The sequence below is a fragment of the Perognathus longimembris genome, chromosome 21, assembly GCF_023159225.1.
Source record: "Perognathus longimembris pacificus isolate PPM17 chromosome 21, ASM2315922v1, whole genome shotgun sequence".
In the NCBI taxonomy this organism is placed as follows: domain Eukaryota; kingdom Metazoa; phylum Chordata; class Mammalia; order Rodentia; family Heteromyidae; genus Perognathus; species Perognathus longimembris.
This window is the reverse complement of record NC_063181.1, coordinates 27,917,833-27,929,231: the sequence shown is the minus strand read 5'-3', so window position 1 is coordinate 27,929,231 and position 11,399 is coordinate 27,917,833.

Below are 11,399 nucleotides of genomic sequence, written 5' to 3'. Positions count from 1 at the left end.
TATCATAACATTTCAGTTCCCTTCTTCTGACAAAGTGAGTAAGGCACTGATTCGCTCTCAAATCCCTGTGCTTGAAGCTGCTTATATTACAGAATCTACCTTTACAAGGACATTTCTTTCTGGAAGAGCTGCCAGGAAGCTTCCAAGCAAATTGGATGGTCCACGTCAAGGTGACCTGAAAATCAGGACATAAAGAAATATGGGCAAGTTGAGTCCCTCTCCTCAGCCTGCACACAACTTCCAGGGACTGAGGGCTACTGTAGCTGGTCATAAATCATCACCTAGAGAAATATAAACACTGCTTACACAAACAAATTCAATTTAAAAGTCTCTTAGTGAACCTTTAATGAGTTACATGTGGGCTGTAAATACCCGGCTGGATAGTCTCTCTCAACATATTTGCTTTGGGCTGAGGGAGAAAAAAAAATTTTAATGGATAAGTTCCCCTCAAAACAAAAGGAAAGAAAAAAAAAGAAAGAAAGCCAGCCCAGACATGAAAGTACATGAGATGTTTATCTCCAATGAACTTCTAAGAATTCAGAAGTAGTGCTATGACTCAAGTGGCAGATCACTAGTGTTGAGCAAAAGAAGCTCAGAGACAGTGCCCAGGCTCTGAGTTCAAGTCCTAGGACTGGCACAAAAAGTAGATGAAAAAAGAAGAAAGAAGAAGAAAGAAGAAGAAGAGGAAGAAAGAAGAAGAAGAGGAAGGAAGGAAGGAAGGAAGGAAGGAAGAAGAAGAAGAAGAAGAAGAAGAAGAAGAAGAAGAAGAAGAAGAAGAAGAAGAAGAAGAAGAAGAAGAAGAAGAAGAAGAAGACGAAGAAGCAAAGATGTTTGAAGATGAGCTCAAGGTCACTACCAAGGATACAGTGAGGACTAAGCTTGACATTCATAATCCAGATAACGTCTCTTAAGTCCCTAGCATGATGACTCATGTTACTACAAGGACAAAGGCATTTATAATCATCATGTGTTCTTTCCATTACCACCAAGACAGTGGTTCTCCACCTTTTGGCGAAGTCTATTCACATTTTAGTTGTTACAGCTGGATGCAGCTGTCTCAGCTTCTCAACATCCTAGAGTCTCCCTCCCTCGCAGCAAAGAATGATCCAGTTCCAGGAGTCAAGAAGCACTGAGCAAAGCTCAGCACTGAAACTTGGTAATAAAAAGATGCTATGTTACAGTTAGCAGTCAGATGAGAGTAGTGAGACATGGCAGGCTGTGCTCTTTTTGAAAGCAGAATTTTGATGAGAGGGAGAAGAAAAGGTTGTACCTGGAAGTCATGACTATGAAGATTCTTCACCAGACATTGTGATCCCTCTGCCCCCCAACAGAGAGATTTGGGTCACACTACGCTCAATGCATATTTCATCTGTGAGCCTAACCTGTGACTTAAAGTTTGATCTGTTTTGACTAAATTTTAGATTTTTTTGTGTGATCCTGTCTAATAATTCCTCTGGCTTATTGGGCTTAAAAACATCTTTTTTCACTAAAAATAAAACCATTCTTAAGATCAAACTAAAAGGTCAGTATCAGACTTTTTAAGCTGCAATACTTTAGTTGAAAAGAATTTTTAGAATGCCTAATGCCAGTTTGAAAGAAATGTTTATTTAAAGACTTTCTATGCAGGTTAAGACTCTTAGTGTAGTTTGACTAGACAAAAGCATTTCAGAGTTAGTACTCTTTCAAAGGCTTTAAAAAGTTTACTAATTAAATCAAATTCACTGGTTTTCCAGTGAAGCATTCATTCTGTCTTTTAAATTTTCTGTGTCTATCACACTAGATTGAGGGTTATTACCTTGTTTTTGTTTTGCCAGTCCTGGGCCTTGGACTCAGGGCCTAAGCACTATCCCTGGCTTCTTTTTGCTCAATGATAGTATTCTGCCACTTGAGCCACAGCGCCACATCTGGCCGTTTTCTATACATATACACCTGGTGTTGGCGAATCAAGCCCAGGGCTTCATGTCTATGAGGCAATCACTCTTGCCACTAGACCACATTCCCAGCCCTATTACCTTGTTTTCATAGGACAGAGATGGAGTTTCTGAGAATAGACAATAGAGGGAAGGATTTATACATAATCTCCACATATCATCTTGCCACAAATACTTTCCTTGGTATAAGCTTTTTTTTTTTTTTTTTTTTTTTTTTTTTTTTTTTTTATGAGCAGAGGGCTTTATTACACCAGAGACTCAGATCCTTTGGAACACAATTCCCAAGCCTGCCCTGCGGCCTCAGAAGCTCTGATGGACAAAATCATCCCCACTTTTTGAGGTGGAGAAGTTGAGTTATGGAGATGTGCGTCAACTTTTCCACAGCGGTGTGGCACAAATGGCCCCAGCATTAGGTTTCCTGCCTCCCAGCCAAGCCAGGCTTTTTTTTTTTCTTATAATTTTTTTTAATTAATTAAACATAAATTTTTTTACAAGGTGTTGTGCAAAGAGGGTGCAGTTACATAGTAGGGCAGTGTGTACATTTCTTGTGATATCTTACGACCTGTTTTTCTATCCCTTGTCTAGGTCAGGTAGACATATATGCAATATACAATGTATCAAGAACATATACAGTATTCACAGACTTGGTCTCTACTGTCTCTCCGTCTCCCTTTGTTAACAGTCATATATCAGGGAGATCATGCCCCTTTGTTTTCTGTGTTCTAGGCTTGTCTCACTCAACATTATTTGTTCGAGTTCTGACCATTTCCCTGCAAATAACAATATTTCACCATTCCTAATCGCTATGTAGTATTCCATTGTGTATAAGTACCATATTTTTTGGATCCATTCGTCTGTGGAGGGGCATCTGGGTTGTTTCCATATTTTGGCTATTGTGAATTGTGCCGCGATAAACATGGAAGTACAAATGTCTTTTTGATATCTTGGGTTTTGCTGTTTAGGATAGATGCCTAGGAGTGGTATGGCTGGGTCATAGGGTAGGTCTATATTGAGCTTTTTGAGAAACCTCCATACTGTTCTCCAAAGTGGTTGTACTAATTTGCACTCCCACCAACAATGGAGAAGGGTTCCTCTTTCCCCACAGCCCCTCCAGCATTTGTTGTTTCCTGAGTTCAGAGTATAGGCCATTCTAACTGGAGTGAGGTGGTATCTCAGGGTTGTTTTTATTTGCGTTTCCCTTACTAGCAGGGATGTTGAGCATTTCCTCATGTGTTCTTTGCCATTTTTATGTCTTCTCTTGTGAAGTCTCTCTTTAGCTCTTTTGCCCATTTCCTAATAGGTTTATTGGGCTTGGAAGGGTTTAGTTTTTTGAGTTCTCTGTAGATGACCGATATCAGGCCTTTGTCTGTTGCTGTGCTGGTAAATATCCTTTCCCATATCGTTGGCTGTCTTTCTATTTTGGTGGCTATGACCTTAGCTGTGCAGAAACTTTTTAATTTGTAGTAGTCCCATTTGTCGAGTCTTTCCCCTATTTGTTGTGCCCCTGGGACTCTATTCAGGAAGTTCCTTCCTGTGCCTATAAGTTCTAAGTGTCTTTCCTACTCTGTCCTTGAGTAGTTTCAAGGATTCAGGTCTGATGTTGAGGTCCTTGATCCATTTTGAGTTGATCTTGGTGCATGGTGATAGGCTTGTGTCTACTTTGAGTTTTCTGCATATGGCTGCCCAGTTCTCCCAGCACCAGTAGTTGAAGAGGCTATGTTTATTCCATTGTATGTCTTTAGCTCCTTTGTCGAATATCAGTTGGCTGTAAGAGTGCGGTTTTATTTCTGGGTCTTCAATTCTAATCCACTGGTCTTCCGATCTGTTTTTATACCATGCTGTTTTTGTTATGATGGCCTTGTAGTAGAGCTTGAAGTCTGGTATTGTGATACCTCCTGCACTATTTTTTTTTTTTTTTGCCTAGAATTGCTTTGGCTATTCTAGGTTTTTTGCTGTTCCATATGAATTTATGGATTGGTTTCTCTATTTCAGTGAAGAATGTGGCTGGGATTTTGATAGGGATTGCATTGAATTTGTATAACAATTTGGGCAATATGGCCATTTTCACTATATTGATTCTGCCTACCCATGAGCATGGGAGGTCTTTGCATCTCCTTGTGTCTTCTTTGATTTCCCTTATTAGATTTTTGTAGTTTTCATTGAATAGGTCCGTCACGTCCTTGCTTAAGTTGATCCCTAGGTACTTTATTCTTTTTTTGGCTACTGTAAATGGAATTGTTTCCATAATTTCCTTTTCTGTTTGTCTATTGCTGGTGTACAGAAAAGCTGCTGACTTTTGTGGATTGATTTTGTATCCTGCTACTTTGCCAAATTGGTTTATTAGGTGTAGGAGTTTGGGGACTGAGTTTTTTGGGTCCTTCAGATATAAGATCATGTCGTCTGCGAATAGGGATAACTTGATTTCTTCCTTGCTGATGTGGATCCCTTTGATGTCCTCCTCTTGCCTTATTGCTATGGCTAGGGATTCCAGCACTATGTTGAACAGGAGTGGGGAGAGTGGGCATCCTTGTCTTGTTCCTGAGTTTAGGGGGAATGATTTAAGTTTCTCTCCATTTAATATGATATTAGCAGTTGGTCTGTTGTATATGGCTTTTATTGTTTTGAGGAATGTTCCATCTATTCCTGTTCTCTCCAAAGCTTTTAATAGGTATGGATGTTGTATTTTGTCAAAGGCTTTTTGGGCATCGACTGAGACAACAATGTAATTCTTAATTTTAGATCTGGTTATGTGGTGAATTACGTTGATTGATTTACGGATGTTGAACCATCCTTGTGACTGAGGGATGAAGCCTACTTGGTCATGATGTATGATTTTCTTGATCAGTTTCTGGATCCTGTTAGCTAATATTTTATTGAGGAGCTTTGCGTCTGTGTTCATTAGTGATATTGGTCTGTAGTTCTCTTTTTTTGTTGGATCTTTGCCTGGTTTGGGAATGAGTATGATATTAGCTTCGTAGAATGAGTTTGGGATTTCTCCCTCTGTTTCTATTTCGCGGAAGAGTTTGAGGAGTATTGGTATTAGCTCCTCACTAAAGGTTTTGTAGAATTCGTTGGAGAATCCATCTGGGCCTGGGCTTTTCTTAGTAGGGAGGTTCTTGATTACCTCCTGTATCTCACCGTAAGTTATTGGTTTATTTAGTTGATTTATTTCTTCTTGGTTCAGTTTGGGCAGTTTGTACTTCTCTAAGAATTGATCCATTTCTATAAAATTATTGGTTTTTGCTGAGTAGAGGTTTTGGAAATAGCTCCTTATGATTGTTTGAATATCGTGTGTACTTGTTGTAATTTTTCCGGTGGAGTCCCTGATTTTACGTATATGAGTCTCTTCTCTTCTTTTTTTTGTAAGTCTTGCAAGGGGTCTGTCAATTTTGTTTATTTTCTCAAAGAACCAGCATTTAGTCTTATTTATTTGTTGAATGGTCTTTCTATTTTCAATCAGATTTATCTCTTCTTTAATCTTTGTGATCTCTCCCCTCCTAGTCGTTTTAGATTATGTCATTTCTTGTTTCTCCAGTTGTTTTAGTTTCATCGTGAGGGTATTCATCTGCTCTGCTTCCATTCTTTTAATGTGGGTGCTGAGTGCAATGATCTTGCCCCTCAGTACTGCCTTAGCTGTGTCTCATAGGTTTCTTTGTGATGTGTTTTCTTTGTCATTGTGGCTTATGAATTAGTGATTTCATCTTTAATTTGGTCTGTGGCCCAAGTGTTGGATAGCAGTGTGGGGTTTAGCCTCCAAGAGTGTGTATAGGCTCTGTGGTATCCTTTGTTGTTGAGGGTTACCTTTAATCCACTGTGACCAAATATAATACATGGGATGACGTCAATACTTTTGTATTTGCTGAGGTTCTTTGTGTGGGCTATGACGTGGTCTATTTTGGAATATGATCCATGGGCTGCTGAAAAGAAGGTGTATTGGGTCTCTGTAGGGTGAAAGACTATATACAGATCTATCAGATCCATTTGGGATATGGTGTTATTTAGGTACTCAGCTCCCTTACTAATCCTCTGGGTGTTGGATCTGTCTCTTGGAGAGAGAGGAGTATTAAAGTCACCCACTATGACTGTGTTTGCGTCTATCTTGCTCTGTAATTCTGTGAGAATTTGCTTGACATATGTAGGGCCTCTTTTGTTCGGGGAGTATACATTTATCACCGTGATTTCTTGATTCTGGATTTTTCCTTGTATTAATATGTAGTGTCCTTCTTTGTCTTTTTGAGTGGACTTTAAAGAGAAGTCCAGCTTGTCTGAGATCAGAATGGCTACACCTGCCGTTTTGGTGGGTGCATTTGCTTGGTAGATCTTGCTCCATCCTTTCATTCGAAGCCTGTTTTTGTCCCTTGCTGTAAGGTGGGTCTCTTGTAGACAGCAGATGTCAACTTTTTGTTTGCGAATCCATTCTGCCAGTCTGCTCCTCTTTATCGGGGAGTTTAAACCATTTATATTTAAAGAGATCAAGGATAAAGGTGTTTTTTCTCCTTCCATTTTCTTGTTGGGCTGTTTTGTCCTCTTTTTTTTTTTCTTGTCTTTAGTGAGCTGGTCTTTCTGCTGGACTTTGGCTATTGAAGTTTCTTTCTGATTCTGTCTGTGTGTCTTTTACGATCTCTGTTGGGTGAGGTTCCCCTCTTAATATTCGCTGTAGGGCTGGTTTTTTATTCACATACTCCTTTAGCTCCTCTTTGGTGTGGAAAGATCTGGTTCTCCATTCGAATGTGAACTCCAATTTTGCTGAATATTTGATCCGAGGTTGTAAATTGTTATTCTGAAGTACTTGGATGGTCTTCTTCCACTCACCTCGAGCTTGGTAAGTTTGTGTGGATAAGTCAGATGTTATTCGAATCCTCTTCCCATTGAAAAAAGTTTCCTTCTTCGCTTTGGCTGAATTCAGAATTTGCTCTTTAATCTTGAGGTCTGTAGTCTTGAATATTATGTGCCTTGGGGTGGCTTTCCTGGGGTCTGGCCTGCCAGGTGTCCTATAGGCTTCGGTTACCTGGATGGGGTCCCCCGTGAGATTGGGGAAGTTTTCTGCAATAACTTTATTGAGAACATGATTAAGCCCTCTGTTCTGGTATTCGGCTCCTTCTTCTATTCCAATTATGCGCAGATTATATCTCTTGTCTTTGTCCATTAGTTCCTGGATTAGTCTTCCCTGAAGCTTCACCTTTTCTTGGAGTGTGGTCATTTTCTGGTTGTTGTCAGCTGCTTCATCGTCCAGGCGAGAGATTCTGGATTCTATATGGTCCACTCTTTGTGTTATGGTTTCAATTGCGGAGTTTATGGATGTCAGAGAGCTATTTATGGTTGTCATATCAGCTCTGATCGTGGAAATTTCTTCCTTTAAAGAGTTGTATTTTAAATCTATTTTTTCATGCATTTCAATTCTCAGGATGTGGAGATTTTCTTTAAAGGAGGCTTGCATTGTATCCATTTTTGTTTCCATTTCTTTCTTGGCTTCCTGGGTGTCCTTCCAGATTTCCGCTCTAAACTCCTGGAACTGTTTTCTGATTTCATTTCTGATGCTTTCGATCATTCCTGTTAACATGGCCTCATTTGCTTTTTTAGTCTCCATCTCCTCTTCAGTCGTGCTGCTTTTTGGAGCTGGCGAGTTGGCTTGCCCTTTGATGAACTGAGTTATGTTTCTTTGTGATTTGCGCATCTGGAGGTCTGTGAGGTCTTCCCTCCCTCCTGTGTAGGCGTGTCTACGGCAGCAGGTGCTGTTGCTGTGGCCCCACCCACCAGTGCAGGGTACACCTACCAGAGCGGGCGCTGTTGCCGGGGGCCCCGCCCTCCTGTGCGCTGTGCGTCCACTACAACAGGCACTTTAGGGGGATATGCCTCCCAGAGCGAACCCCGGGTTGTTAGGTTGTGCTTGCGCCCTCCCGCGAGTCCGTTGGGGGGGGCGGTATGTGTGGGGCCCAGTGGGATCGACTGTCCGGGTGTGGCTTGGCACCCTCAGACCTCGCCTCCTCTGCGAGGGGGGGATGTGATCAGGCTCAGGTGACCCTGCTGGGCTGGTATTGCCCACCAGCGCCTGTGATTTTAGTTGTAAGAGTCTGTGAGGTCCAGGCGCCTGGGGTGGGGCTTGCACTGCCGGCCATCCCCCGGCCCCTGTTGGGAAGGGGGCGGGGCCAGTTCTGCCAGTTCAGGAACCTGTGGGGCCTTGGGGCTGCTCCGCCCTTCCCCTGCTAAACTGACTTCCCAACGCCTGATTGGATCTCCCCGCCTGATATGGGGGTTCTTTGTTCCCTCGGGGTGGGGAGGGGGAGGAAGGGAGATCTAGCTTCTTTGTCGGGCTTGGGTCTCTGATAGCTGGTCTCCCGTTGGGGGAGGGGATAATGGGGGACTCACAGTTGCTGCTTTGTGTGTGTGTGTCCTGCGCAGCCGTTGGCCCTTCAGGGGTTGGCGAAGTGTTGTGGTGGCTTCCCCGGTTCCCTCTTTCTGCCACGCTGGGTTCCCTTGTCCGAACCCGGTGTGGACCCAAACTTCTCATCGCTGCCGGTGTGTGTCTTGGTTCGCACCCTGCCTTGTGTCCGTGGGGTCTCCCGCTATATGAATTCTGCGCTCCTGGCAGCCTGTCTGCCCATCGCCGGGTTCCCCTTTCCCAACCTGACCCTGTTTGGGCCAGGGTCGGCTGGTGGGGGGAGGGTGCCCCGGAGATTCTCCGGCTCCGTGTAGGTTTTCGGTTCTTCTTTTTTTGCTCCTTTTTGTTTTCCTGCGTTTCTCCACTGCTTCTGGCTGCTGGTTTTGCTGGGTTCTTGATGGGGTGTTGGGTGTTGGAGTTTCCAGCTCTCTATTCAGTTTGAGCGAGTCGGGGTGCCTCCCTACTCTGTCGGCACCATCTTTCTCCCTAAGCTTTTATTTCTATATATGAGCCTTAATAAAGGCCATGTTTCTCATACACATGCTTTATTTTATTTTTATTTTTTTGGTATGGTTGAAATGGGTTTACTCTTAAATGAGAAACTCAAGCCCCAGCAACTAAGGGCTTTTTTTTTCTGCCCAGGTACATAACAATGCACTGGCAATAGATCAAATCAAAACATGTGAGCCGCTGATTTCTAGAGAGAACAAGAGTGCATGAGCACTTGTGTGAATAGCTCTGCCAAGTTCAACCTATCTACTCTGTGAATTGAAAGGCTGACTATTTCATTCTTTTTTTAAAAAATTGTTTCTATTACTCCACAGAAGTCTAAGATTCAAATTTCCCTTCAGGAAATTTTCTAACTCTTCTCTCCTTGTCTTTCTCCCTGGAATTTTGGGTTTTGTAGGAGTTTTTTTTCAAGAGTGGTCCAGCTTTTCTCATCTTGAATCCTCTTAGACTTTGGCCACAAGGGTCTGAATATCACACAGCTTCAGAAATCTTTCTGAAAGCCCCTGGCAACATTGCTATAATATACGGGAAATGAAGTTGGGTCTTTGTGTCTCCAAATATTGAAATGCTGAAAGTCAACTGGTGATATTCTTTAGGGTCAGAAGATCACAGTCACATTAGTAAACAGTCCTTGAGAAAAGTTCAATATTTCTTTTTCTTGGCTACACAGGACTTCAGCAAATTCCTAACAGGTACAAACTTGTCCGCTCATTTCTGCCCTGGGCTTCATGTTAGAAGAATCAAAATGTCAATTGTGATTTTGCTTATCAACACAAGACAGTAGTGAGCTTTTCTTTAGAAAATTGGGAGCCTCTTACGTGATCATATGTTCATAGCTATTGAGCTATTGTGATCATCTGTTAGGACTATAAGTGAAATGAACTCCAAGTTATGGAAATAAGTAGTTTATCATTGTTATTATTATTTTCAATGTACGATGTGAAATTATGCCTTTTTCTTTCCTATGGTTTTACCCTTATTGTCACTGTATTTGATTTTGGTACCCTGGGTATTGTATATACATTTATCTGAACCAGGGAAAAAATGGAGAGACAAAGGGTAAAATGTGAACAAATGCAACAGCAATACTTACAAGACAATGTGCTGTAAACCAACCGTACAACTTGGGGAGAGGAGAGATTGAGGAGCAGGGTAGTGGTAGAAAAATGAGGGAGAAGGTAACAAGTTTGACAAGGAATTTACTCACTGCCTTACATATGTAATGGTAACCCCTCTGTACATCACCTTGACAACAAAAATAAAATATAAAAAAAAGAAAATCAGGAGCCTCATCTGAACCTTAACATTATCTTTCCCTAAACCAGATATATTATTTATTTAAACCAGGTACATTAAACATGCTTTGTGTATTTTTGTGATTGTATTGGTTCTCTTTTGGATTACGTTGTTGCAGGGAATCAGATAGCATTTCTTAGGGTGACATAGTTTCTTATATCACAAACGAGGGACCAGAAGGCCACAGATACAAAGTCACATGGCTGAGGACCCACTGAGAGCTGCTTTACAGTGTTGTTGGCTTTACTTTGCTCAACTGAGAAGACTACTGAACTAAAAACCCATTGGATGACAGACAACATGGAGTACCATGCCCACCACGGAGCTCTCAGAGCTGCTGCAAGTTAGGCTTTGAACAGAAATAGAGCTAGGTGTAACCCAGAAAACTATCAAATAACTTTCCTTTCTATAAATTGCAACAAGCCCTACCATTAGAAGGCTCTGTCACATATAAGGACCCTTATCCTTCAAAGATTTGAGCCATCATTTAATTATTGCTTGTCATGCATAACTAGACATGTAATTTCCTAATTCTCCTTTTTGGTCTCAGTGTCCTGAGATCTAATACAAATGAGAATCCTATATTTAAAAGAAAATCTGTCATTTTTACAAGTGGCATAATAAAGAACTGGTTTCATGGAACTAATAATGCCTGCATAAACCTCTAATACTATATGAAAGGAAACAAAACCTTGAAGCACAAAACATATCACTTCTTTGGGGGTGTTACTGGCATTTGAATTCAGAGGCTTGGCACTGTCCATGAACTTTTGGACTCAAGGCGGGACTCTAACACTTGGGCCAGAGCTCTACTTCTGGCTTTTTTTTTTTCTGGTTAATTGGAGATAAAAAGTCTCACCAACTTTTTTCCCCAGGTTTGCTTTGATCCACAATCCTCAGATCTCAGCCTCTTACATAGCTGAGATTACAGGTGTGAGCTACCAGTGTCTGGGTGTATTCCACTTTCTACCCAGCATCTGATTTCTTAAGTCTCTTCCTTTCATTATACTGAAAAATCAATAAGTTTATCAAACTGTCTGTGTTTTCCTTGTATATTCTGGGATTGCACCTGGAATAGAATTAATGGTTAACAGATGGTATTTAGAAATATTGTTTGGTTACGTGCAGTTTTGCCTGATTACTAAGGCACACAGGGAAGTTCAAATTTTTAGCTGTCGCTCTGTGTGACTTGTTTGAATATTCAATTATATATATATATATGTATGTATATATAAAACAATTTAACATATTGAAAATGTTAGCCACTCTCCTAAGACACACTT